The sequence below is a fragment of the Staurois parvus genome, unplaced genomic scaffold (assembly GCF_062004578.1).
Source record: "Staurois parvus isolate SC_StPar_1 unplaced genomic scaffold, SC_StPar_1.0 ptg000698l, whole genome shotgun sequence".
Taxonomy (NCBI): Eukaryota; Metazoa; Chordata; class Amphibia; order Anura; family Ranidae; genus Staurois; species Staurois parvus.
Genome location: NW_028318494.1, coordinates 5,562,510 through 5,588,187, shown reverse-complemented (window position 1 = coordinate 5,588,187; position 25,678 = coordinate 5,562,510). Strand labels below are relative to the sequence as shown.

The 25,678-nt window shown below is 40.5% G+C and overlaps 1 long non-coding RNA gene across 1 annotated transcript; it reads right to left on the bottom strand.

The window, feature by feature from the left end:
• Positions 1-130: 130 nt before the first annotated feature.
• Positions 131-21,450, bottom strand: LOC149446044 (uncharacterized). Its single transcript, XR_016306279.1, has 6 exons — positions 21,047-21,450; positions 17,107-17,146; positions 16,904-16,961; positions 16,762-16,803; positions 8,644-8,671; positions 131-432 (listed from the first exon to the last, which is right to left on the bottom strand). It is a non-coding gene; the product is annotated as an uncharacterized LOC149446044 (long non-coding RNA).
• Between the last annotated feature and the right edge of the window lie 4,228 nt (positions 21,451-25,678).

Here is a 25,678-nt window from a genome sequence, read left to right as displayed (position 1 = left end):
AATATCCATCATTTCATATCAGTGTTCAATATTTGGACACCTACATACATATGCATTTCCCATCAATGCATTTTGCAGGTTCTACACGCATTTTGTGCACTTGAGTTTAAAACAAAAGAGAGACAAGCTGTTATTAAAAAAATAATTCTCTTTATTGAAGAGTGTTGACAATTTGCATAATCAAAAATGTACAAAATGTAAACACAGGTGTGATGAGCATAAAGTTTCCAGAAATCATATGAACAAGTCATAGTAAATACATTTAAATCAATATCAGAGCTTCAGCAGCGAAGTCCATTTTCATCATGTTCTTGAATTGGAAAGCCTAATCAAGAGTTCATTCCAGTCCATAAAGCTTCAAGCAATTCACATAACAGCGATCATCTTTGACTTCAGTGAATTCCACTCCCAATTGCCCAGGAACTTTTGAGTCTTAGAAAAATCAAAAGAGAAAATCTATTGGAATGGGCATCATCTTTTTATTAAATAATTTGTTTTTTTAAAATGACACGCATAAATTTCAACCCCATTCCATGGTTCTAACCCATCTGATCTCAGTTCAATTCTATGGCTCTATTCATCTGTCATCTCAACTCTGTTCCATGGTTCTAATCCATTTAGGATCTCAGCCCCATTTTGTGTTTCGAACCCATTGGTTATTATTGATGAAGTTCAGCATAACCAAGCGTTTCCAAGTCTGACAGCAGACAGGAGCTTTGTTTTGACAAAATAGTTTCTAGTACACCATGGATTAATATTTCATGTTGACCACCTCTGGGCAACCACCCTCCTCAAACATAAAGGGCACCATAACCAGGGAGTAGTTCAGGTTACTATCTCAACATTATGAGACTAGAAGAGTCACAACTTTTGGTCAGGAGAGTGGACTGAATACAGCCACATATTGGACCACCATCTACTATGGCACAATGCTACTGTATACCAGCTTGAAATTAGCTCTCTTCACCCACAGACCCATTTAAGAGGGGCATAGGATGCCATTCAATATTGAACCTGAAAGCCCTTTAATAAATTTCCTTCTTAACTTTATAATGCCATGGATGGTGCTTTTTTGGGGGGCACAAAAACTGTAGTGCCTGCAGCTACCAACCTCAAATGGAAAGACCTGGAATTAACACAAAGTAATCAATGACAAAACAGCTCCAGTTTAGGCATAGCCAGTACCTGGGTCGGACTGACAACTCATGGGGCCCCCAGGCAATAGGGGATCATGGGGCCCCTGTATCCTTGCCCAAACTCAAAAAAGCCCAAACTCAAAGCCTATGAAAAAAAAAAAAAAGGTACCAGGGGAATCTCATGAGGCCCCCTACTGACCCCGGACAGCGCCCGAGTTTCCAAATGGTCAGTACGCCCCTGGCCAGTACAAAATGTGGGATACTGCAAAAGGGGGGCAGAAAAAGCTATGGAGGGGCCTTACACATTTACTGTCCTGCCTCTTTAAGCCCAGCCCACATGAAAAAAAATGTAAATTGGTCTCATTAATGAAAGCTTGTTACAGGTGTGTGTCAAGGGATGGCGCTCCATCAAACTGCTATTCAGAGAGCACAATTTAAAGGGAATTGTCACAAGAGAATAATGGAGGCTTGCATTGATAAACTCATCTTCTGCCATCTACCCATCTGTCATTTAATGTTGCCTGAAATCGCTGACCCAGAACAAGAGGGAAAAAATACCTGAGGACAATTTACAGAAGTCTCACTCTGGGGTTGTGCGACTTAAGGCACTTTAGCCAACCAAAAAAAACCCAAGCATTTCCAGGAGCATGCCTACTTATGCAACAGCCACTTTATATGTTTGACGTGGGTTGCTGCTCAAAAGTGGAATACCAAACAGTATTTGTAATTTGGACAGAATCTACTACTATAAATACTGAGAGGGTTAGAACCATTCAGTGAGGCCTACAAACACATGAACACCAGTATAGCATCTTGCTTCACAATGCACCTGCTGTTGCTACCATAAAAGCCTTCCACCACCCCCATTAAGGCTGGGGGAAAAAAAATTTCTCCATTACAAAAAAAAAAAAAAGAAAAAAAAAAATCCAGATGGTATTCATTAGGGCTGCAAAGAACACTGGAGCCATGAGGGACTCCTGAAAACCACTTCGGTAAATCAAGGACAATTTTGTTTGTCCTTGAACAGAAATATCAGTTTACCACAAAAACATTCATTTTGAATAGAACATATGATTGAACAATGGGGCACATAGCCTGGATGAGCTGGTGTTATAATCAACCAGATTCAGGAATTTGTTTTTTTTAGGTGTCAGACGGAATAATATCAAGACAATAACAGCTCCTCCTAGGAAGAGAACAAACTGAAATACAAAAAAGGGGACACAAACAGCAATCATCCATCATAAAGCCAAATTTAACCAACAAATTCACATTCAATAAATTTCTGATACATAGAGAAGGCTTTAAAAAAAAAAAAAAAAAAAAAAAAAAAAAGTCTTATTTTAAAATATATATATATATATAAAAAAACATTTTTGTCAATGGTCACCAGGATACAGAGGGCACGTCTCATCTTCAGGACACACAATGAACACCACAAAGGGGCTCTAATTCCTCTACGCTGACTAAAGCGAACGTTTTGGCTATAGATACTAGATTTCTGGCAGTACTTGAAATCTTTAAATGAACATTGCCATAACCTCTCACACATCAAAGTGCCAGAACTGAACAAGATCATACTAAAATTCCCAAGGTTAGATTCACACCTAATGTTCTGTTGCGTTCAGGAAGCCCATCCATTATAAATAGGCTGCCAACACCTCAACAGATGAAAACAAATACAAAAAGGAACTTTTTTTGAAGTGCACCACAACATGTTATGTGCATAGTGCTGTGTTAGGTTGTATTTGCATTGGGGTGCCATTCACAATAAATGACACGTCACCCCCTTCTATGAGTAGGTGCGCTATGTATTAAAGTGGAATTGCACTCAGACAAAAATCCTTATGCTGCTAGCCCTAGCAAATAGATAAGAAAATATATTTACTGGTTTAAAACTTTTTTCCCCCCACATTTCTTCAGTTACTTTCTTGTTTCCATGCCTAGGCAATGTCATATCTCAGGAGTCTTCATTAGGGAAGGAGGGGGTTTCTTAGCCAAGCACACCCACCTACCTGAGCCAAGGGCAGATGGATTCCAGGAAGTGCTACATCAACCATCTGCCCTTACTTAAGATGACCATGGCCCAAAATGCTACGGGGTGGTTTTCAAAGTGATTTCACAGCAAAATAAAACATGGGAGATATGGATGGATGGGGGGGGGGGGGGGGGAAGTTTGCTTTGTATATTAAAAATAAATAGCAATTTTGATTTGTGGTGCTCAGATGCAGTGTAGCTCTGGTGAAAGGCACTAAGGCATTGGTGTTTAGGCAAGCTTCCAGGAATAAGAAAGCATACAATGGATCTCGATGCTAGAATATGCTTCCACCTATCAGCAGGTGGTAGATGAGATGGAAGCTAAAGACATTTATTGGTCTGTCTGGTCTCCCTCCAAACTATAAATTGTGGCGTTGGGTATAAGAACCAAACAAATCGGTTGCAAACATGTAGGCAGATAAAGTTCTATTATATCCATATGCATATAGGTTGGCCTGATGGAGGGGCAATTCCAACTAAATGAGGTTTTGGTGTGGTTGCCGATATGTTCATCTACACGTCGACTTCCAGTCTTTGTTGGGGTTCCCAGTGGCAAGATAAACAATAACTCCTAGTTCCGGCCAATGTGAACATTACTAAAGCAACGTGATGGGGTCACCAAACTCAAATGGATTTTTCATTTCTTCACAGTGAGCATCTGTGTCCTACAGTACAATTATTACTGCCTGCAACGGTTGACAACAAATCCTACACAACATGGATGTTGGGGAATTTTTAAATAGTGAAGAGGGAAAAACTATTGGTAACTAAATGGCCTCATGGCAAGGGATTCTTTGTTGCCGGACCGCAGCAAATACATGGTAACAGCTGGCTTATCTAAAATGGTTTATTCTAATTTTTTTCATCAGTTTTTTTTTTTTTAAATTATGCACCCATTTAAATTGAGCGATCCATCTTTGGACAGGGATATTTGTTACATCCATTTAGAAGGACCAGTTACATCTGGAAAATCTCTTTAAATGAGATTCGAGTGCCGAGACACCATTGAAGGACTGCTGCTTTGGGTGGAATTAATGGTCCTTTTTAAGTCCTATGCATTTCTAAAGAGGCAATGCTATCCAACTCCATTATTGGGGACCAACAAAGTAGAACCAAAAAACACGTTTTTTAGTTTTGGGTAGAGTGGGGAGGGATTAGAACAACTTTTAGTTTTTATTGCCTTTTGTGCCCCTGTTGATATTCACCCTCTACTTGTCTGGTTTATCCTCATTGAAGAAAAAAAAAAAAAAAAAGTGAAAGTAAAAGAAAATCCCAAATTTTAGGTTGTCCCCAGAAAAGTAGTAGAGTTGGAATCTTGGTGTTACTAGCTCTGGTGATCTGGGGTCCCCAAGAAATGACCTTAATTTGCGTGGATTCCCTCGTTTCCCGTTTTGACTATGGGACAGGAAGGGAAATGGAGCAACACACACACTTTAAAGCCCTACATCCAAGAACGCCTTCTGCTTAGGAGAAACCTTTGAGAGAAACACAAAGGCTGCCATTGATTTTCATTCTACAAAGTTAGGTGCCTGTCATGTTACTCCGCTGGCTTTAATACTGAGTCACTGACCCAGAACAAAATATTTTGACTTTCCTGATCTGCATACTTTTCTGGGTCACCAACACAAAACCTATTGAAGCCAGGGGGCTCAGTAGAATGACCTGGTAAGGAACATTTTCAGGCGGATGTTGGCAATGGCAGCCTCCACATTTCTGTGGACAGGTTTACAAAAAAGTCATGTGATGGACCACCCCATCTCAATATAAATTGGCTATTTGCACTGAATTAAAAGCTCCAATATAAGCCATCGATTGGCACCATGTAAGTGGATAAGAGCCAATTCCACCCCGACACTTTGGCATGTATGCTTGTTGCAGGTCACCGCCATAGAAAGTCCTAAAGCCATTGACTGGAACCGGAATAAGCAGGTCCACCATGGCATGCTCCATATTCCTCTATGGCCTCTGTTTCACCTCCCTGCCATCTTGGGTATGTAGCTGGATTAACACATCACTGTACAACCCCATTCACATGAACAGCAGCAAGAAATTGCTTGGTGCAGGCTGAGCATTCCCAAATGCAGCATATGCAATGACAGGCTGACAGGAGCGGCAGCTGTCCACTTGTCACGTGTATCCACTCGTTTGGTAAAAATGCATCCAGGGATGGACCTTTGCGCCCGATATCTGCCCCTAAAACAGCAGGTAACTGCTCAATGCATGGATACATTTAAAGATTGGTGGACTGCTCCACCTGTCAGCCTTTCATTGCTTCATACAGGCTGAGCATCTGCAACTGGCCGTAACCACCTGACAGTCCAACTGCAACAAATGCGGTCTCCTGCCGCTGTGCATGCCTGTTGGTCTGTGTGAATGAGGCCAAACACCTTAACATTTGTAATTTATAGATTCTTTGTGACCATTCATATAAAACAATTGAAAATGTTTACAGCTCCATAACCTGACAATCCAGCAGAAATAAACATGGAAACGTATGCAAAGCACAGCAGAATCATTCACAGCACAAAACATCTATTGTCCTGCCTCCTATTAAGTAGGACTCGTCAGGATGAAGATCTGTGAGCCGCCATGGCAGACATAAAGTGAGGTACAAGCTCCAAGGCCATGAGCTTCATCCAAGTTTCACTGTTAAATAAGTTACACCAAATATGAAGCTCAGATGTTCAGTCATCATTGGCTGCCAAACTGATCAAAATCAGCAATAAGAGCCACAGAGCTCGTACCTAAAAATCAAGTTGCCAAAAGGAATTCTGCATATTTCCATCCTGACAGGTCCCTTTAAAATCTACTCCAGGACAGAAAAAGGTTTAGGGCGGTGGAAGATAAAAAAAAAAAAAAAAAAAAAAAAAAAGTATAAGTTTTGTTTTTCCCTTTTGAAGCAAAAATGTTGTAATCCGAAGACCTGAGGGCTCTTGCAGGACCTGGAGCTAGAAGAGCTCAAAAGAGCCACAATACAAGGATCAAAGAGCAAACTCTACTTCTCAGCCCTCCAAACTACTTTCCACCTTTCTATCAATCACACATTAAAACAAGAACCAGGCAGGAAATACAAAAAGGCAGGAAGTAAAAACCTTTGTGGAACCTTGCAAACCCCCCTAAGAAAAGACCCAACATTAAACTTCTACTACTTGTATGTAGAACACCAACCACTGCTGCAATATAAATAGTCCAACACCACAATACACTTTTAGATGCAGCAGGTACAATTTCACATAATGTTAATTAAAGGGGGCTTGGAAAGCTTAGTTTAAAAATAGATTTGCATATTAAGAAAAATATCAAGCAAACCACAAGATATAATATAAAAAAAAACACAAAAACAAAAAAAAACACACACCCATATTCTACTGCAGGAAAGCAGTGCTACCACAAACTGCATGACATTTGTATTCTGTAGACCTCTTCAAACCAATGAATTCAATCCACTGGTCACATTTTTGTGACTAGAGAGTAACGGGATGCTCTCCATTCAACGTCTATGGCAGACATTGGCTACGAGTTAAGCCCATACTCTCCTGGTAAGAGACAAGGTGCATTCAAACATTTTGCTTAAATTTACAGATTCAAGAAACACCTTACAGCCTTAGCCATAGGCACAAGAATCATCGTCATAATGAGATGGTAAGAGTATTCATGCCTAGGATTTGTCAACAAAATTAAGCCCAATTTGGGTTGGAAAAAACAAACTTAGAAAACAAAAACCAAAACACGACTAGACTAAGCCCATTCACACTTGTGTGTTGGTTAACATATGACAGAGACCGGTCTTAAGGGCTGCACATCATTCATGGATAATGGCACCCCTCTGCAATGTACAGTAAAAAAAACTATGCACCAGGCATATTGTGGTGCGCTGCTTTGGTAAAGGGCCATGTACTTTTTCCATCTGCTGTGGTGCATTGGTAGCCCATAAAGAAAAAAATAAAATGCTTAAAGCTGAACTACAGGCACAAAAAAAAAAAAAAAAAACTTCTCAATGTCCACAAAGAACATAAAATACACTATGCACCAAATCCTTCTTCAAAACCTAGATATAAAATGTGGTGGTAGCATCGTGCTTCTCAGAGTCTGAGAAACTGTGGGAGGGACCCAGCATGTCCACCCATCACAGGAGGGGGTGGAGACAAGACCAGTCAATCTGCTCAAGGAGAGAGAACAGCAGTGACTGGTCTATTGCAGGAAGCTCCTGCACAGGTGCAAAGTCTCGCACTGGATTACTACACAGACCTGAAAGAAATACACAAAAAAAAAAAAATTGTACCAAAAAAGGTTCAAGAATACCCGATTCTTGTAATTAGACAATGGGGTTGATTTACTAAAACTGGAGAGTGCAAAATCTGATGCAGCTGTACATGGTAGCCAATCAGCTTCTAACGTCAGCTTGTTAGAGTAAGCTTTGACAAAAACCTGGAAACCGATTGTTTTCTATGCAGAGCTGCACCAGAGTTTGCACTCTACAGTACTTCTAAATCAACCCCATTGCTGGCTTATTCTGAAGTTCAGCTTCAAGTGTGAATTTGCCCCAAAACAAAAAATTACTAACATTAAACCTTTAGCTTTTCAAAACAAAAAAAAAAAAAAAAAAAGAAGGTTCAAAAGCATTTCTCAGACTTTGACATGCTAAATATGGAGAACATTTCACAAACATTTTCACATATCGTTATCAATGTTCAGCAAAACACTGGGAAGTGAAATATTTCATGTGTGAAGCACAGCCTGGACTGAAAGGGGCCAGAAAACTGTTGCAAAGATCTTTGCATTACATGAGGGGGAAAATTTTTATATATATATATATATATATATATATATATATAAAAACTTGGGTCTGACCCAAGTTTAGCATATCAATGCCCCCAAATTAAAAATAGACGGCTTAAGCTGGCCATACAAGTGTAGATTTTTGGACAAGAATATTCTTAAAAAAAAAAAAAAAAAAGTGGTGCAAAAATCCGCAGAACATTCCATTAGTGGATGATAACCACATACACTGTTCGGCAGGAAAAAAGAGAAAAAAAAAAAAAAAAAAAGTTTCCCTTTCTGCCCATCATTGGTGTCGAAAACAAACATTGATTTGACCCCATTAATGATTAGAAAGTCAAACGAATATTCTTGAAATGAAAATCTATACGTGTATGCCTGGCTTTAAGCAGTATCCTGCTGTGGCATGATAATGCAAGCCATGACTCAAAACACAACCAATTCCTGCCAGGACAAGTACACAAATGTGGAATTATGTGGCTGCATTTCCTTTAAAAGGTTTTCAGGACAACCAGCAAACAAAAAAACAGCCTAAACTACTAACTGCTCCACTTTTACCTTGATTAAAATTTCCTCATTCTCATTCACAGAAGCCAATAAGACTTCGCAAGCACTGCTTTCAAAACTAGCACATATAGAGTTAAACACTTTTGTTCTTTTTTTAAAATAAAAACACTGAAAAAAAACTCACCACTGTATGTTCAATCAGGTTACCTGGCCTGTAAAAAGTAAAAGATTTGTAATCAATTTTCAATAAAGCCAATGTCTTGTCAAAATTATTTTTCTCAATTACAGTGGGGGTGCCAATTTATAAAATTGTAAATTTAAAAAAAATTATATATAAATCACCATCAAAATAGATTTTTGTTTGAACATCAGAAAAAGTCAGTTACTATATATTACCATCATACTAAGGTAAAAGTGGAACTTTACTCTGTTAACATTGACCATTTTTATGCTACCAGCATTAGTAAATAGATGGGAAGGTATATCATATTTACATTTCCTGAATCACTTCCTAGTTTCCATGCGTAAACAAATGAGGTCATACATCTCAGGAGTCTTCAGGAGGGGAGGAGTTCTCTCACTAAGCACACCAACCTGCCTGAGCTAAGGGCATATGGATTCCATGAAGTTAATGCTACATGAATCATCTGCCCTTTCTCAAGATGGCCATGGCCAGAAATGTTAGAGGTTCTTTTTCAAAGTGATTTCTCAACAAAATAAAAAACATGGGAAGGCATGGATGTAAGGAAGAGTTTGCTTTGAATAGTAAAAATGACAGCATTTTTGGTTTGTGCTGCTCAGATACAGTGTAGATAGACACAAGACACAACCCTATAGGCCATAAAGCAGGCTTCTAAACCAATAAAAAGATCTGCAAAACTAAAGTGGACAGAACATTTGACAGGTACCTGCTTCCACTTCCAGGTCAGATTGCCCTTTGAGCTGGAAGTTCAGCCCCTCTCTTAAACCCCCAGGGCCTTCTGGAACATGTCACGGGTTCAAGAAGACGGCAGCCCATTCATAAAGCACAGATCGCTTTGCACATGCGCAGTAGAAAACCAGCTGTGAAGCCGCAAGGCTTCACTCCTGGTTACTCTTACTGAAGATGCCAGCACCCAAAACCAAAATTGAAGAATCAGCTTGGGTGAAGATACTTGTTGGACCCTCAGGACAGGCAAGTATCCTTAACTAAAAGTCAGCAGCTACAGTATTTGTAGTGGTTGACCTCTATTTTGGGTGGAGCCTGGAGCACCACTTTAAAACAAAGCTCCGGAGGCTCAGATTCAGATCACATGACCTAATGCTGCACCAGCCTTGCATAGAAGTGCCAACTTCAGAATCTTCAAGAAAATAAATAAAACCACACACTGCCAAATACTCCTCCCCCTCCATGCAGAGTTGCTGCAGGTTATGACCCTGAGAGCAGCAGGTTTCCCTCCCCCTATATTTTTAAACCTCAGCACACAGGAATGTTTATCCAGATTATCCTCCCCCACACCCTCATTGCTTAAAGCAGGTCAGAGGTTTCTTTAGGTACAAAAATGTGAGTTGGAAGATACACCAAAGCATGCATGTATAACAGCTTTCCAGTTACCAGCACTGAACGTGGCACTGGCCTTTTACAGGGAAAGCCATAATGTATCCTAAAAACAAAATTGGAAGTTAAGCATCAGGGGCGGACTGACAACTCATGGGGCCCCCGGGCAATAGGGGATCATGGGGCCCGTGTCCTTGCCCAAACTCAAAAAAGCCTATGAAAAGGTACCAGGGGCATCCCATGGGGCCCCCTACTGACCCCGGGCCCTTGGGCAGTGCCAGAGTTTCCAAATGGTCAGTCCACCCCTGTTAAGCATTTAGCAGAAATGCAGTTAAGTGACTAGAGATGAGCTTGGGTGTCCTTTGAACTCCTCTTTTTACGCCAAAAGGCTGTGTACTCATAGCTCATGTAGACAAAAAGAGGGCTAGGAAGGACATTGGCTTGCAGCTCACTATAGTGTTAAAAAAAAAAAAAAAAAAAAAAAAAACTGGAGCACAAGTTCAGAGTACATCCAGTGCATTCATTTGTGACCTCTGCAGAAATACACTGGCTGACCTCAGAGGGAAAAGCATTCATTTTGATGCACTTTCACACTGCAGATATCTGATCTGTGTCTTGTATGCTCAAGATGCAGGTCTGCGATACCATTCAAAAGGAATGGCATCACAGTTTGTGTTATGAAACTTCAGTTTAACCGCCTCCCATATAGTCCAATAACAGGCGCAAGGTGGTCATCTCGTTCTGGGAGGACGTCATGACGTCCTCCCATTTTCACCACGCATGCACGGCTCTGGGAGCGCGCAGCGTGGCGATCGGCGGTGCGCTGTGTCCCTCGGACACAGCGGTTCACTGATCCATGGAAAGAGACGAAGATGTCAGCTCGGTCATGTGATCAGCTGTGTCCAATCACATGTAAAAAAACAGGGAAATGCCAATTATAGGCATTTCTCTCCTCACGAGCGGTCACGCTGACAGCTCGTAAGGAGAGGAGAACCGGTAATCGGCATTCCGTGGAGGGGACACGTACACTGATCATCAGGGCACTGATGATCAGTGTAGCCCCAGCAGTGCCACCTGCCAGTGCCCATCAGTGCCAGCTCTGTGTGCTCATCCATGCCACCTGCCAGTGCCCATCAGTGCACATCAATGCCACATATCAGTGCCCATCTGAGTTGCCTTTCAGTGTCACCCATCAGTGCCGCCTAAAAGTGCCAGTCAGTGCCATCAGTGATGCCTGTCAATGCCAACTACCAGTGTAGCCTATCAGTGCCCATCACTGCAGCCTCATTAGCGCACATCAGTGGAAGAAAAAAAAAAGTTCTCAAAATTCAGTGGTTTTTGGCTTAACAAATTAAAAACCCAGAGGTGATTAAATACCACCAAAATAAAGCTCGGTCTAAAAAAAAAAAAAATAATAATTTCATATGGGTACAGTGTTGCATGACCGCGCAATTATCAAAGTGTGATAGCACTGAAAGCTGGAAATTGGCCTGGGCAGGATGGGGGTATAAGTCACCTGTAGGCAAGTGGTAAAAAAGGTGCAGAAATCCAGCTCTCTAGCTTTCAAAACCGCCATTTAATATATTAGGCTGTGTGTGTCATCATAAGTAAATAAGAGAGAGAAAGAAAGAAAAAAAAAAAAAAAAAAAAAACCTACACCACTTACATGCATCATTTATCTCAAGGAGCAGTCATTTTAGGAAAGTTAAAAGGCAGTGCATCAGTGTGGAAATGTTGCACCCTTTGTTTAGGAACGCAAGTAATTTGTAACATTGCACTTGACAGATCATTGAGTGAAGAAAGGGAAAGGGGAGAATACACACTAAAAAGGTGCTAAATATCTCTAAATATGGGGGGAGGGGAGACTGACTACTTCCGATGCCATTTTAAAAAGGCATACATTTACTTCAGTATGTATCTTAGCAAGTTGCCCCTTTGTTACCAACTAGGACTTCTGTGTTGGGCTGCAATTTTTTCAGCAATTACAGAAAAATAACTGTTGATTCTGCCAGAAATGTAGTTTTAGTCATTTGTAAGCAACCTTATTTCTGTAAACTAAACTCCCCATCCCCCATGTTATGAAGATGGAAAGGCAGGCATGTTTGGAGCCCAGCCTGGGTAACGGACACACACACACACACACACACACACACACACACACACACACTGAAGTGAATGAAGCCACATTCAGGACAGGAAGTGTGCGATTCGTAGATTACCAGGAAAAAGCCTGAAAGAAAACCAGTGCAGCCACCACATCCAAGAACAGCCCAGATAATCTAGATTACATTTTAGAATTGGAGTTTATATACACCAAGTTTGCCGGCTCTTGAATTTAAGACATTTCGGTAAGTTAACTTTGCAAAAATTAAACCTAATTCACCCTTTTGAAGGAGGATGTATAATGCGGATATACAGTGCCTCACATAAGTATTCATATCCCTTGAAATTTTACACATGGTCATGTTACAACCAATAACGTAAAATGTATTTTATGTGATAGATCAACACAAAGTGGCACATAATTGTGAAGTGGAAGGAAAATGATAAATGGTTTTAAAAAATGTACAAATAAAATCAGAAAAGTGTGGTGTGCATTTGTCTTCAGCCCCTTTACTGTGATAATCCTAATTGAAATCTAGTGGAACCAATTGCCTTCAAAAGTCACCCAATTAGTAAATAGAGTCCACCTGTGTGTAATTTAATCTCAGTATAAATACAGCTTTCTGTGAAGCCCTCAGAGGTTTGTTAGAGAACATTCGTGAACACACAGCATCAGGAAGGCCAAGGAACACACCAGACAGGTCAGGGATAAAGTTGAAGTTTAAAGCAGGGTTAGGTTTATACAATATCCCAAGCTTTGTCCATCTCAGGGAGCACTGTTCAATCCATCCAAAAAAAAAAAAAAAAGAAAATTAAAAGAAATGGCACAACTGCAAACCACCAAGTCATGGCCAACCACCTAAATTGACAGGCCAGGCAAGGAGAGCATTAATCAGAGAAGCAGCCAACAGGCCCATGGTAACTCTGGAGGAGCTGCAGAGATCCACAGCTCAGGTGGGAGAATCTGTCCTCAAGACAACTTAGTCGTGCACTCCACAAATCTGCTCTTTATGGAAGAGTGACAAGAAGAAAGTCATTGTTGAAAGAAAGCAAAAAGTTCTACTATTTGCAGTTTGCAAGAAGCTATGTGGGGGACACAGAAAACATTTGGAAGAAGGTGCTCTGGTCAGATGAGAGCAAAATTGAACTTTTTGACCTTAAAGCAAAACGCTATGTGTGGCGGAAAACTAACACTGCATATAACCCCAACACCAGGGGTGGACTGACCATTTGGAAACTCGGGCACTGCCCGAGGGCCCAGGGTCAGTATGGGGCCCCATGAGATGCCCCTGGTACCTTTTTCATAGGCTTTGAGTTTGGGCAAGGACGCGGTCCCCATGACCCCCTATTGCCCGGGGGCCCCATGAGTTGTCAGTCCGCCCCTGCCTGACACCATCCCCACCGTGAAACATGGTGGTGGAAGCATCATGTTGCAGGGATGCTTTTCTTCGGCAGGGACAGGGAAACTGGTCCGAGTTGATGGGAAGTTGGATGGAGCCAAATACAGGGCAATCTTAGCAGAAAACCTGTTAAGAGTCTGCAAAAGACTTAAGATTGGGGTGGAGATTCACTTTCCAGCAGGACAACGACCCTAAACATCCAGCCAGACCTACAATGGAATGGTTTAGATCAAAGCATATTCATGTGTTAGAATGGCCCAGTCACAATCCAGACCTAAATCCAATAGAGAATCTGTGGCAAGACTTGAAAATTGCTGTTCACAGACACTCTCCATCAAATCTGACAGAGCTTGAGCTATTTTGCTAAGAATGGGCAAAAATGCCCCTCTAGATGTGCCTAGCTGGTAGAGACATCCCCAAAAAGACTTGTATTTGCAGCAAAAGGTGGTTCTACAAAAAGCGTTAACTCAGGGGGGCTGAATACAAATGCCGCCACACTTTTCAGATATTTGTAAACAATCTTGAAAACCATCTTTTTTTTTTTCCCCACTTCACAATTATGTGCCACTTTGTGTTGGTTTATCACATAAAATACATTGACATTTTTGGTTGTAACATGACAATGCAGAAAATTTCAAGGGGTATGAATACGGTCTCAAGGCACTGTATATATATATAAGCAAAATGGGAAAATATAAAATTTCTTCCTTGCAACCATGGCAATAGTACTCAGACGTGAGGCAGATTTCCAAGAATCCTGAGCTCATATTCCTGATATTTATGCTTAGGCCTCTCTCAAGGGAATGCACAGGATATAAGCAAGGAATGCAGCATATTCTTTTACTGCACTGGATGTCGAGATAAATTCTGTATTTTTAGAAATGTGGGGTAAAGGCAAATTTGGTGGCACAGCCAACATCAATACGGTTTACATTTAGACAAGAAAAAAAAAAAAAAAAAAAAAGTAAAAAAAAAAAAAGCTTGCCAATATTGTGTAAAGCTGACATGGACAATTTTTTTTTACCATTATTGGTACTATCAGGTCGCTGAATGACTTTAGAGATTAAGGATTATGGTCTCCAAATTTACCATTAACATCAAAATAACTAAAAATGGTGACATTACATGACTCAGCAACAGGTTACCACATTAGGTGAACAGCTGTGACAAAAACAGGACGACTGACATTTGGCAGATCTACCCTGCAGAAATGAGCTATGAAAATATTCACGCTCAGGGGTGGGGTAACTACATTCCTCTATTAGAAAACAGTTAAACTGCATCAGCAAGAAACAGTTAACCTTACATACTATTGGAGCAAGCTAGTGTATTGTCAAGATTAACATAAAAAATAAAATATAGTGCCTAGGTGAGACATTACAGACCACACAACTCCAAACCTATAAAGTGATCGATCGATTTCTCACACAGAGCATCCACATTCCTAGAATGATTACATGTCTAGAGTCAAAGCTAAAATATGTGCAAAATCTTCAAGTTCATTCGTTAAACAATTCTCTAATTTGGTAATACATCACTTGAAGTTTTCTAAAGGCGTCATCTTGCTGTTCAATTTACAGATTAGAAAGTGGTTATTCTTTTGAATATATTCTCGATTTCAAGAACCCAATGTATATTAAAAATCATATACTTTGACCTTGGCAAACACTTACCAAGATGAAGATACAATTGATGGGTCATAACCTCTTAACAAGAATGGACGTTTGTATTTAACAAGAGTGAAAGCCTATTTAGTGAGTTAGTCTAAACCAGACATCAATACCAATCATAAATTTGAAACTTGTTTTCTGGTCGACAAACCTCCACTTGAGTAATTTTTTTCTGTTATGCAAAAAACACCACACATCCCAAATATTTCCTGCCCCCTTCTGAAAAAAAGTGATTTGTTTTTTTTTTGTTTAAAAAAAAAAAAAAAAAAAAAAAAAAAAAGCCAAATCAAATGTTACTGCATTGATAACTGATCAATTACCAACTCTGAAATGTCAAAGTTCTAATACAAATTGTCACCTCATCGAAATGTTTTTTTCCCACCACTGCAGGAAAAAAAATTGGCCATTTACTGGACATTAGTGGACAAGGGTTTTTGTTATGGTAGTAGGGTCTGACGCAACCTGTCATTGCAGTTATTCTTTTGAACATTTTTGTACCTTTTATGCTGCTTGTACACTCTATACTACCTTTTGTAGGTTGTCATTTCTAAAACTACAAAAGTTAAGAAATTACCATGTGGGACAAGGACGTGTTATATTATATATTTTTGTAATGCAAGTTAATAAATTCACTATACAATGTTACCTACAAAAAAATATATTTTTTTCGTTTTTTTTTTTTTTTAATTGCTACATGTCAAAAAGGTATATTGGTAAAAATGGTGCTGAACTGGAAAATGCATTTATAATAGAAGGGAAAACTAAACCATCTTAAAGCACTCAAAATCTTTTGTAATTTTCTGCCATGACAATAAAGGCCATTTAACGCATCAAAAAAACACGAGGGGGGGGGGGGCGGGGAAAGCCTTTAATAAAAAAAAAAAAAAAAATTGTTCGTGTAAAAATTGAAAAAAAGAGCTGCAAACTTCCCAATTTATGGAAACTACCTTTAGCAAAAAGTGATTAATACCTAGAAAGGAAATGAAACCCAACCTGAACCATTTGACATGACACAACCACTTTATTGTAGAAACATTTTATGCATAAAAAAAAGTGAAACACTGGAGACTGTTTCATAATTAATACACAAAAATAAAAATTAGAGTTTGCCATCTTTAATTTAAAATGCTACAATTCTCTCATGACTTAATTCCATTTTCTGTTATGCTTTAAAATGGTAAAATAAAAAGTGTTGTAGGAAATTTTAATTTAAAACAGTGTAAAAGCATTTACCTAAAAATTATATCATATGCAATTTGGGGTAATGGTGTAAAACTAGGACTTCACAAGAAAATGGACAGGTTTACAGCCTGTACGTAAAAGAAACCGTTTTACCATTTAAAACCAAACCATGTTTAAACAGGTTCATGGTGACTGATGAATTGAGAAGCTTTACATAATCAGTATCCCCCCCCCCCCCCCCCATTTATTAGAACTATACATTTAGCAGTATTCCACTTTTATTAGAATTATATATTCATCAGGATTTAACATTAAAATGATATTTAGTATTTTTTAGCCTCAGTTCTAGGTTTTGTCTATTGTACATTTTATTTACAAAGTAATCAAAGTTCGAGAAGCATGATACTTACTTAAAACGTGCCAATACCCAGCTTCAAAAAATAGATCAAAACCTGAAAAAATAAAAATGAGTCGTTAGGGGTTTGACACCTTTTACACAATCGGTCTATGATAGCCAAATGCATATTTCATCATTCAGTTTTATAGGCTTACCTCACTGTATATGTATTCTTTCCTGTCATATTAGGCATGAGTCATCATACGGATTTAACTGTAAATAAAAATTAAAATAAACAATTGGAGATTTGGGAATAGTCAGCAGTATTTAGTACTCATTTGGACAAAATTTCAAGCCAAAATCCCAAACACTATAACAAAGAAAAAATACATTTACCCAAAATAAAAGTCATACTTACTTAAAAAGTCAGGAACTGGATCCTTGAAGCATGTGTGCATCTGCAAACAGATCAATAAATTGTATTTTAGAGAAGGATCATCTGTATCAAACTTCCAATCAGAAACATTCAATAAGAAATTAAATATGGTCTTGAAAAATTAAATATTCCCATGTTACTCTGTCATCTATAAAATAGACAATTCTGACATCTGTATTTTGTAGGTTTCAAACCTTGTGATGTAATATCACATTCTCATATTAGGACATAACTAATCTTTGCGGTTTTTTAAATGGGATGGTACAATGTACACTTTTCTTCTACAAAAACTAAATTTAGAACTAAAATATAGTATTCTTCACTGCCAACACATCTTGATGTAGAGATATTATAGATTTTTATGTAAAGTGCGGTAATGAAAGTGTACATCAAAATATATATATGGTCTGTAATATTCACACCTTCCACTTTTTTTAAAAGGGTGGAAAATTTGTACAATTGTACTAGTTCCATTTAACCAAAGATATTACATAATATACATTAAAATGAAGGTACAGCAACTTCACGGTCAGCACGGCTGCCTTGCAGCACTGGGGTCCTTTGCGCAAATCCTAAATAGGAGACTAGCATGAAGTTAGCACGTTTTCTCTGTACTTGCATAGGTTCCCTCCGTTTTTTTTCTCCCACACTCCAAAAACATGCTGGTAGGTTAATTGGTCCCATGATGTGTTATATTGCGAGATATGCAACTTAGATGGCAAACTCCTTGGCCCTAGCATGTGAGAGAAGGAGCTTAGATTGTAAGCTCCTTGGTCTTGTTGCATGCATGATAAAGACCTTAGATTTGTAAACAGATTTTCAAAAAGAGCCAAGAAATGCACAAGCACCAAGAAAACCTTGTTACATACAAAAACAAGTTGTAAGCCCCTTTGTGTATATATATTCTTATATCTATCTATATCCTTAGATTATAAGCTCTTTGGCACTAGTTATGTGTATGCATGTGAAAGAAAGAATATAGATTGTAAGCTCAATGGCCATACTTCATGTAGGCACGAGACAGGAATCTTTGATTGTAAGCCAATTTGCCCCAGTGTGTGTAGGCATGCAATATTGGGCTTAAGATTGCAAGCTCCTTGGTCCTAGTATGTTCGTATGAATGTGAGCTAGTGACCTTAGATTGTAAGCTCTTTAGCCCTTGTATGTACGTGAGATAGGGACCTTAGTTTGTACGTTTATTTGCCCCAGTGTGTATAGGCATACAATATTGTCAAGACTGCAAGCTCCTCGTTGTGTATGCATGTGCAATAGAGACATTAGATTGTAAGCTCCTTGGTCCCTAGTTATGTGTGCACATGTGAAAGAAGGAACAGATTGTAAGCTCAATGACCATATTGCATGTATGCCCATGAGACATGGACCTTCCATCGTAAGCTTCTCAGCCGCCTATGTGTAGGCACACAATATCAGGCTTAAGATTGCAAGCTCTTTGGTCCTACAAGTTTGTATGCAGGCGAGACAGATCTTCAACTGTAAGCTCTTTAGCCTTTGTATGAAAACCTATATGTATGCATGTTTGGAAACAGATTGGAAGCTCTTCAGCCCTAGTATGTGTGCACACGCATGTGAGATAGGGACGTTAGATTGTAAGCTCTTCAGCCCTAGTATGACAAAATAAAATAAAAATATAGGCAGGCAAGATCAGAAACAGACTGTAAGCTCTTCAACCCTAGTATGTGTGTGCACACTTGAGATAGGGACGATTGTAAGCTCTTCAACCCTAGTATGTGTGTGCACACATGAGATAGGGACATTAGATTGTAAGCTCTTCAACCCTAGTATGTGTGTGCACACATGTGAGATAGGGACGTTAGATTGTAAGCTCTTCAACCCTAGTATGTGTGTGCACACATGTGAGATAGGGACGTTAGATTGTAAGCTCTTCAACCCTAGTATGTGTGTGCACACATGTGAGATAGGGACGTTAGATTGTAAGCTCTTCAACCCTAGTATGTGTGTGCACACATGTGAGATAGGGACGTTAGATTGTAAGCTCTTCAACCCTAGTATGTGTGTGCACACATGTGAGATAGGGACGTTAGATTGTAAGCTCTTCAACCCTAGTATGTGTGTTCACACATGTGAGATAGGGATCTTGTAAGTTCCTTGTTTAAGGGACTGATGTGAACATATAGCATGTACAGCACTGCGTAAATAGTCAGTGCTAGATCAATACCTGTAATAAAAACCCCAAAACAGTACAGTTACTGCTTGCACACAAAATGGTAGTTAAAAAAAAAAATCATGAGTCCCTTAACATTTTGGGGGCAGGGGGGGTGTCACACTAATAAGTAGAACGTCACACTACAGCCCACAGTTCTTCTGCACCATAAAGCAACTAAGTCTTCCTGCCTGGACTTGTGACTGTACAGTGCTGCATACACTATTGGTGCTCTATAATCCCTAATATCAGTAAATAAATCCCTATGATAAGTCTGTCTGTGGAAGCTTCTGAAGACGGGTTCTGCAACACTGTATCCATCAGATGCTAAAACTGAGCAGGCTGGAAACATCCAAAAAGTATAAAAAGAAACTGTAGATATTGCTTCTGGATGTAAAATCCTACAGAAAATAAAACTAGTCAATGGAAGTCTATGGAGAAGGAGGACATCTGATACATTGTATCCAGTATACATTTCAAAACATAAAAAGAAACATTGTATCTGTCCTCTGTATAAAAATTATACAATACATATCAGTCAATGGAGGAGAATGACATCGAATACATTATATCCATTGAGAAGGTTGGATATCTTTAAAAGTATAAAAAAACCAAAAAAAAAAACAATTGTATCTAGGTGTAAAAATCCTATAAAAAAAATAAAAATAAAATAACTGTCAATGGAAGTCTATGGAGAAGGACGACATCTGATACATTGTAGCCAACATTGTAGCCAACGGACTGGATACAATTCAAACAAAAAAAACATTGTGTCATGTATTCTAAATATAAAATTCCAGTAAGTCAATGGAAGTCTATGGAGAAGGACATCTGATACATTGTATTCAGTATACATTAAGCAGGTTGGATACATTTCAAACCTAAAAAGAAACATTGTATTTGTTTTTTTCGTATATAACATTCCTATAATACATAAATCAGTCAATGGAAGTCTATGGAGAGGGACATCTGATACATTGTATCCAGTATACATCGAGCAGGTTGGATACATTTCATACATAAAAAGATACATTGTATTTGTTTTCCTCTATATAATATTCCTATAATGCATAAATCAGTCAATGGAAGTCTATGGAGGACATCTGATACATTGTATCCAGCCTACTCTCAGCAGATTGGATCCATCAGAAACATAAAAAGATACATTGTATCCATATTGTATGTCTGTCTTCTCTCTATAGACATCTGGAGGATTCGCCTGACAATTAATAGCAAAATAAAGGATTTCCCACCAAATATGTTTACATCCAACGACCATAAAACCATCCAACCCATCCGATGATCGATCCCCGGCACAGACGATCAGATATTGATCGGTATAAATTCGATGACCGGTGAGGAGAGGGTTAACAAGCCAACACCCTATAGAGGAATCCATGTGAAGGGTTAAATGTTTATAAAGAATAGAATTGTCCCCCAATAATAAACAGGGGGGACCCTGAGCAGAGCCATGGTATAGGTGAGTGATATGGAGGAGGGAGGGTGGGGGAGGGTGCAGTGTGGGGGATGGTGGACAGAAATCCGGGGAAAATTCTAGAAATATTCGGTGATATGGAGGGAAGTGTATGGGGGTCCCTGAGTTGGATGGGAGGAGGGGTGTCAGGGGCCCCTGAGGGCCCAGGCTCATGGTACTGTCGGTGTTTTCCTCTGAAGGACATGGCTGGTCTCCTCTCCTCACCACAAGGACAAAGAAGAAGAAGCAGGAGCCGCCATACTCACCCATTGCCGCCGCCATTACAGGGAGGATCTGACATTCGATGACCAGGGCCACAGGGGCCCCTCAGCCGGCCCGGGACTTCACCCCCTGCTTTCTCCTGGACGGCTCCCCGCCTTAACACACCGGGGGGGTCCCCGGAGGACCAACACCGGGCTCCGCGCTTCCCTCTCCGTCCGCCATCTTCTACCATCATCACCACCACTCACTTCACACGGAGCTCCGCTCCCCCTCCACACCCGGATCACACCCGCCGGGCCTGAACCCCGAAATACTGCAGCGGGGAGCCCCCGAATCGCCTGACTCTCTCCCGCCAACCCGGCCGAGCTCCGTCCCGCCATCATGCAGCCTCAGCTCTCCTCTCCGCTCTGCTCCCTCCGCCGCTCTCCGCCTCCTTATCAACACACAGCAGCCGCTGCCTGCCAGCCACTCCGCGTCACCTCCGGGGCCATGTGACCAGCCCAGGGGGCGGGGCCCGGGGAGGGAAGGAAGGAAGGATGGGGCTCCCCCAATGGCTGCAGTCTTATTAACCCTTCCAGCTGCCAGCTGGGCCTCAGTACTCCCAGAGCAAGGGAATACTCACTGAGAGCAAGAACATACTCACTGAGAGCAAGGGAGTACTCACTGAGAGCAAGGGAGTACTCACTGAGAGCAAGGGGATACTCACTGAGAGCAAGAACATACTCACTGAGAGCAAGGGAGTGCTCACTGAGAGCAAGAATATACTCACTGAGAGCAAGGGAGTACTCACTGAGAGCAAGGGAATACTCACTGAGAGCAAGAACATACTCACTGAGAGCAAGGGAGTGCTCACTGAGAGCAAGAATATACTCACTGAGAGCAAAGGAGTACTCACTGAGAGCAAGAATATACTCACTGAGAGCAAGAACATACTCACTGAGAGCAAAGGAGTACTCACTGAGAGCAAGAATATACTCACTGAGAGCAAGGGAATACTCACTGAGAGCAAGAACATACTCACTGAGAGCAAGGGAGTACTCACTGAGAGCAAAGGAGTACTCACTGAGAGCAAGAACATACTCACTGAGAGCAAGGGAGTACTCACTGAGAGCAAGAACATACTCACTGAGAGCAAAGGAGTACTCACTGAGAGCAAGAATATACTCACTGAGAGCAAGAACATACTCACTGAGAGCAAAGGAGTACTCACTGAGAGCAAGGGAATACTCACTGAGAGCAAAGGAGTACTCACTGAGAGCAAGAACATACTCACTGAGAGCAAAGGAGTACTCACTGAGAGCAAGGGAGTACTCACTGAGAGCAAGGAAGTACTCACTGCGAGCAAGAAGATACTCACTGAGAGCAAGGGAATACTCACTGAGAGCAAGGGAGTACTCACTGAGAGCAAGGGGATACTGCCAGAGCAAGGAAATACTCACTGAGAGCAAGGGTATACTCACTGAGAGCAAGGGGGTACTCACTGAGAGCAAGGGAATACTCACTGAGAGCAAGGGAGTACTCACTGAGAGCAAGGGAATACTCACTGAGAGCAAGGGGGTACTCACTGAGAGCAAGGGAATACTCACTGAGAGCAAGGGAGTACTCCCAGAGCAAGGAAATATTCACTGAGAGCAAGGGAGTACTCACCGAGAGCAAGGGAGTACTCACCGAGAGCAAGGGAGTACTCACCGAGAGCAAGGGAATACTCACTGAGAGCAAGGACATAGTCCCAGAGCAAGGGAATACTCAGAGCAAGGGAATACTCTCAGAGCAAGGACATACAGAGCAAAGGAATACTCAGAGCAAGGACTTACAGAGCAAGGCTATAGTCCCAGAGCAAGGGAATACTCACTGAGAGCAAGGGAATACAGAGCAAGGACATAGTCACAGAGCAAAGGAATACAGAGCAAGGAAATGCTGCCAGAGCAAGGACATAGTCCCAGAGCAAGGACATAGTCCCAGAGCAAGGAAATACTCCCAGAGCAAGGACATACTCACTGAGAGCAAGGGAATACTCCCAGAGCAAGAACATACTACCAGAACAAGAACATACTACCAGAGCAAGGAAATACAGAGCAAAAACATACTACCAGAGCAAGGAAATACTCACAGAGCAAGAACATACAGAGCAAGGAAATACAGATCAAGAACATACTACCAGAGCAAGAACATACTACCAGAGGAATAATATACAACTACACCATAATACTCCCAGAGGAAGGATATACAACTATACCATAATACTACCAGAGGAGGAAAATACAGATAGACCATAATACTCCCTGAGGAAGAACATACTACTAGAGGAATAATATACAACTATACCATAATACTCCCAGAGGAAGAAAATACAGAAAGACCATAATACTTCCAGAGGAGGGAAATACAGAAAGACCATACTACTCTCAGAGGAAGAAAATACTCATAGAGGAATAATATAGAACTATACTTGAATACTCTCATAGGAAGAAAATACTTATAGATAGACCATAATACTCCCTGAGGAAGAAAATACTCACAGATAGTCCGTAATACTCCCAGAGGAAGAAAATACTCACAGATAGATCATAATAATCCCACAGGAAGAAAATACTTACAGAGGAATAACATACAACTATACGATAATACACTCAGAGGAAGAACATACTAACAGATAAATCATAATACTCTTAGAGGAAGAAAATACCCATAGAGGAGTAATATACAACTACATCATAATACTTCAAGAGGAAGAAAATGCAGAAAGACCATAATTCTCCCAAAGGAAGAAAATACTCACAGACCATAATACTCCGAGAGGAAAAAAATACTCATAGAGGAATAATATACAACTATACCATAATACTCCCAGAGGAAGAAAATACAGAGAGACCATAATACTCCCAGAGGAAGAAAATACTCACAGAGAGACAATAATACTCCCATAGGAAGAAAATACAGAAAGACCATAATATTCCCAGAGGAAGAAAATACTCACAGATAGATCATAATACTCCCAGAGGAAGAACATACTACTAGAGGAATAATATACAACTATATCATAAAACTCCCAGAGGAAGAAAATACAACTATACTATAATACTCCTAGAGGAGTAATATACTGACAAGAAAACAATAATATTCCCATTGTTATACTACCCCTACCCAGGAATACTCCCAGGAATAACGTATTATTCATATACAAATTAATCACTGACAGGAACACAATACTACATTTATATGAATAAAATACTTACAGCAATACTATAATACTCCTAGAGAAATAGAGCACTGAGAGGAATAAAATATTATGTCTACAGTAATATAAAGCTGGCAGAAATAATACTTCTCATAGAGGAATACAATCCTTACCTATCCTATCCTAGTATCCTAGGAATACTCTACTACTCCTATCGGAATATAATACTGATAGGAATACTATACTACTTCTATAGTAATACAATAATACTGGGAATATTATACTATGATTGAATGCAGCTATAAAAGTCATACAAAAATATTATCCACCCGAGTACCAGCTTGTATCACCCGTCCCTCACCAGGACATTTATGGGTTCTCCCAGTGCTGTGATACTCAGGCTGACAATGACTCAGTCACAACACTGGATGGGAATACATTTTCTTTACGGGACAGGCGGAGCGTTTTTTTGATATTACCTAAAGGAGAACTCTACTCACCTCCAATCCAGCGATGAGATGTCCAGGAGCTCCCTATCTTGGACATCTTTGGATTGTCTTCTCCTGGGTTTCAATATTTGCCTGTTTTGATTGGCTAGGCTGAGATGACATCACTGCCATGCATGTGTGGGAAATTCTCAGCAGATGTTGCTTTGTACTCTGAGCTGTAGATGTGTAGTGTACAGTGCAGGCAGGTAGGAGTCCTGTACTACAGAAGAGATGTACAGTATGTCTGCAATGTAACAAAGTGGAACTTTAGTCAGAAAATAAAGTGTTACTAAACCCCGGACCCTGCTTTCACTATATCTGATCTCCCAGGACCCTGCATTCACTATATCTGATCTCCCAGGACCCTGCATTCAATATATCTGATCTCCCAGGACCCTGCATTCACTATATCTGATCTCCCAGGACCCTGCATTCACTATATCTGATCTCCCAGGACCCTGCATTCACTATATCTGATCTCCCAGGACCCTGCATTCAATATATCTGATCTCCCAGGACCCTGCATTCACTATATCTGATCTCCCAGGACCCTGCATTCACTATATCTGGTATCCCAGGACCCTGCATTCACTATATCTGGTACCCCCGGGCCCTGTATTCACTATATCCGGTCTCCCGGGACCCTGCATTTACTATATATTGTCTCTCCAGACCCTGCATTCACTATATCTGGTATCCCCGCACCCTGCATTCAATATATCTGGTCTCCCTGGACCCTGCAATCACTATATCTGGTCTCCCCGGACCCTGCATTCACTAGATCTGGTCTCCCCGGACCCTGCATTCACTATATCTGGTCTCCCAGGACCCTGCATTCACTATATCTGGTCTCTCCGGACCCTGCATTCACTATATCTGGTCTCCTTGGACCCCACATTCACTATATCCGGTCTCCCCGGACCCTGCATTCACTATATCTGGTCTCCCCGGACCCTGCATTCACTATATCTGGTCTCCCCGGACCCTGCATTCACTATATCCGGTCTCCT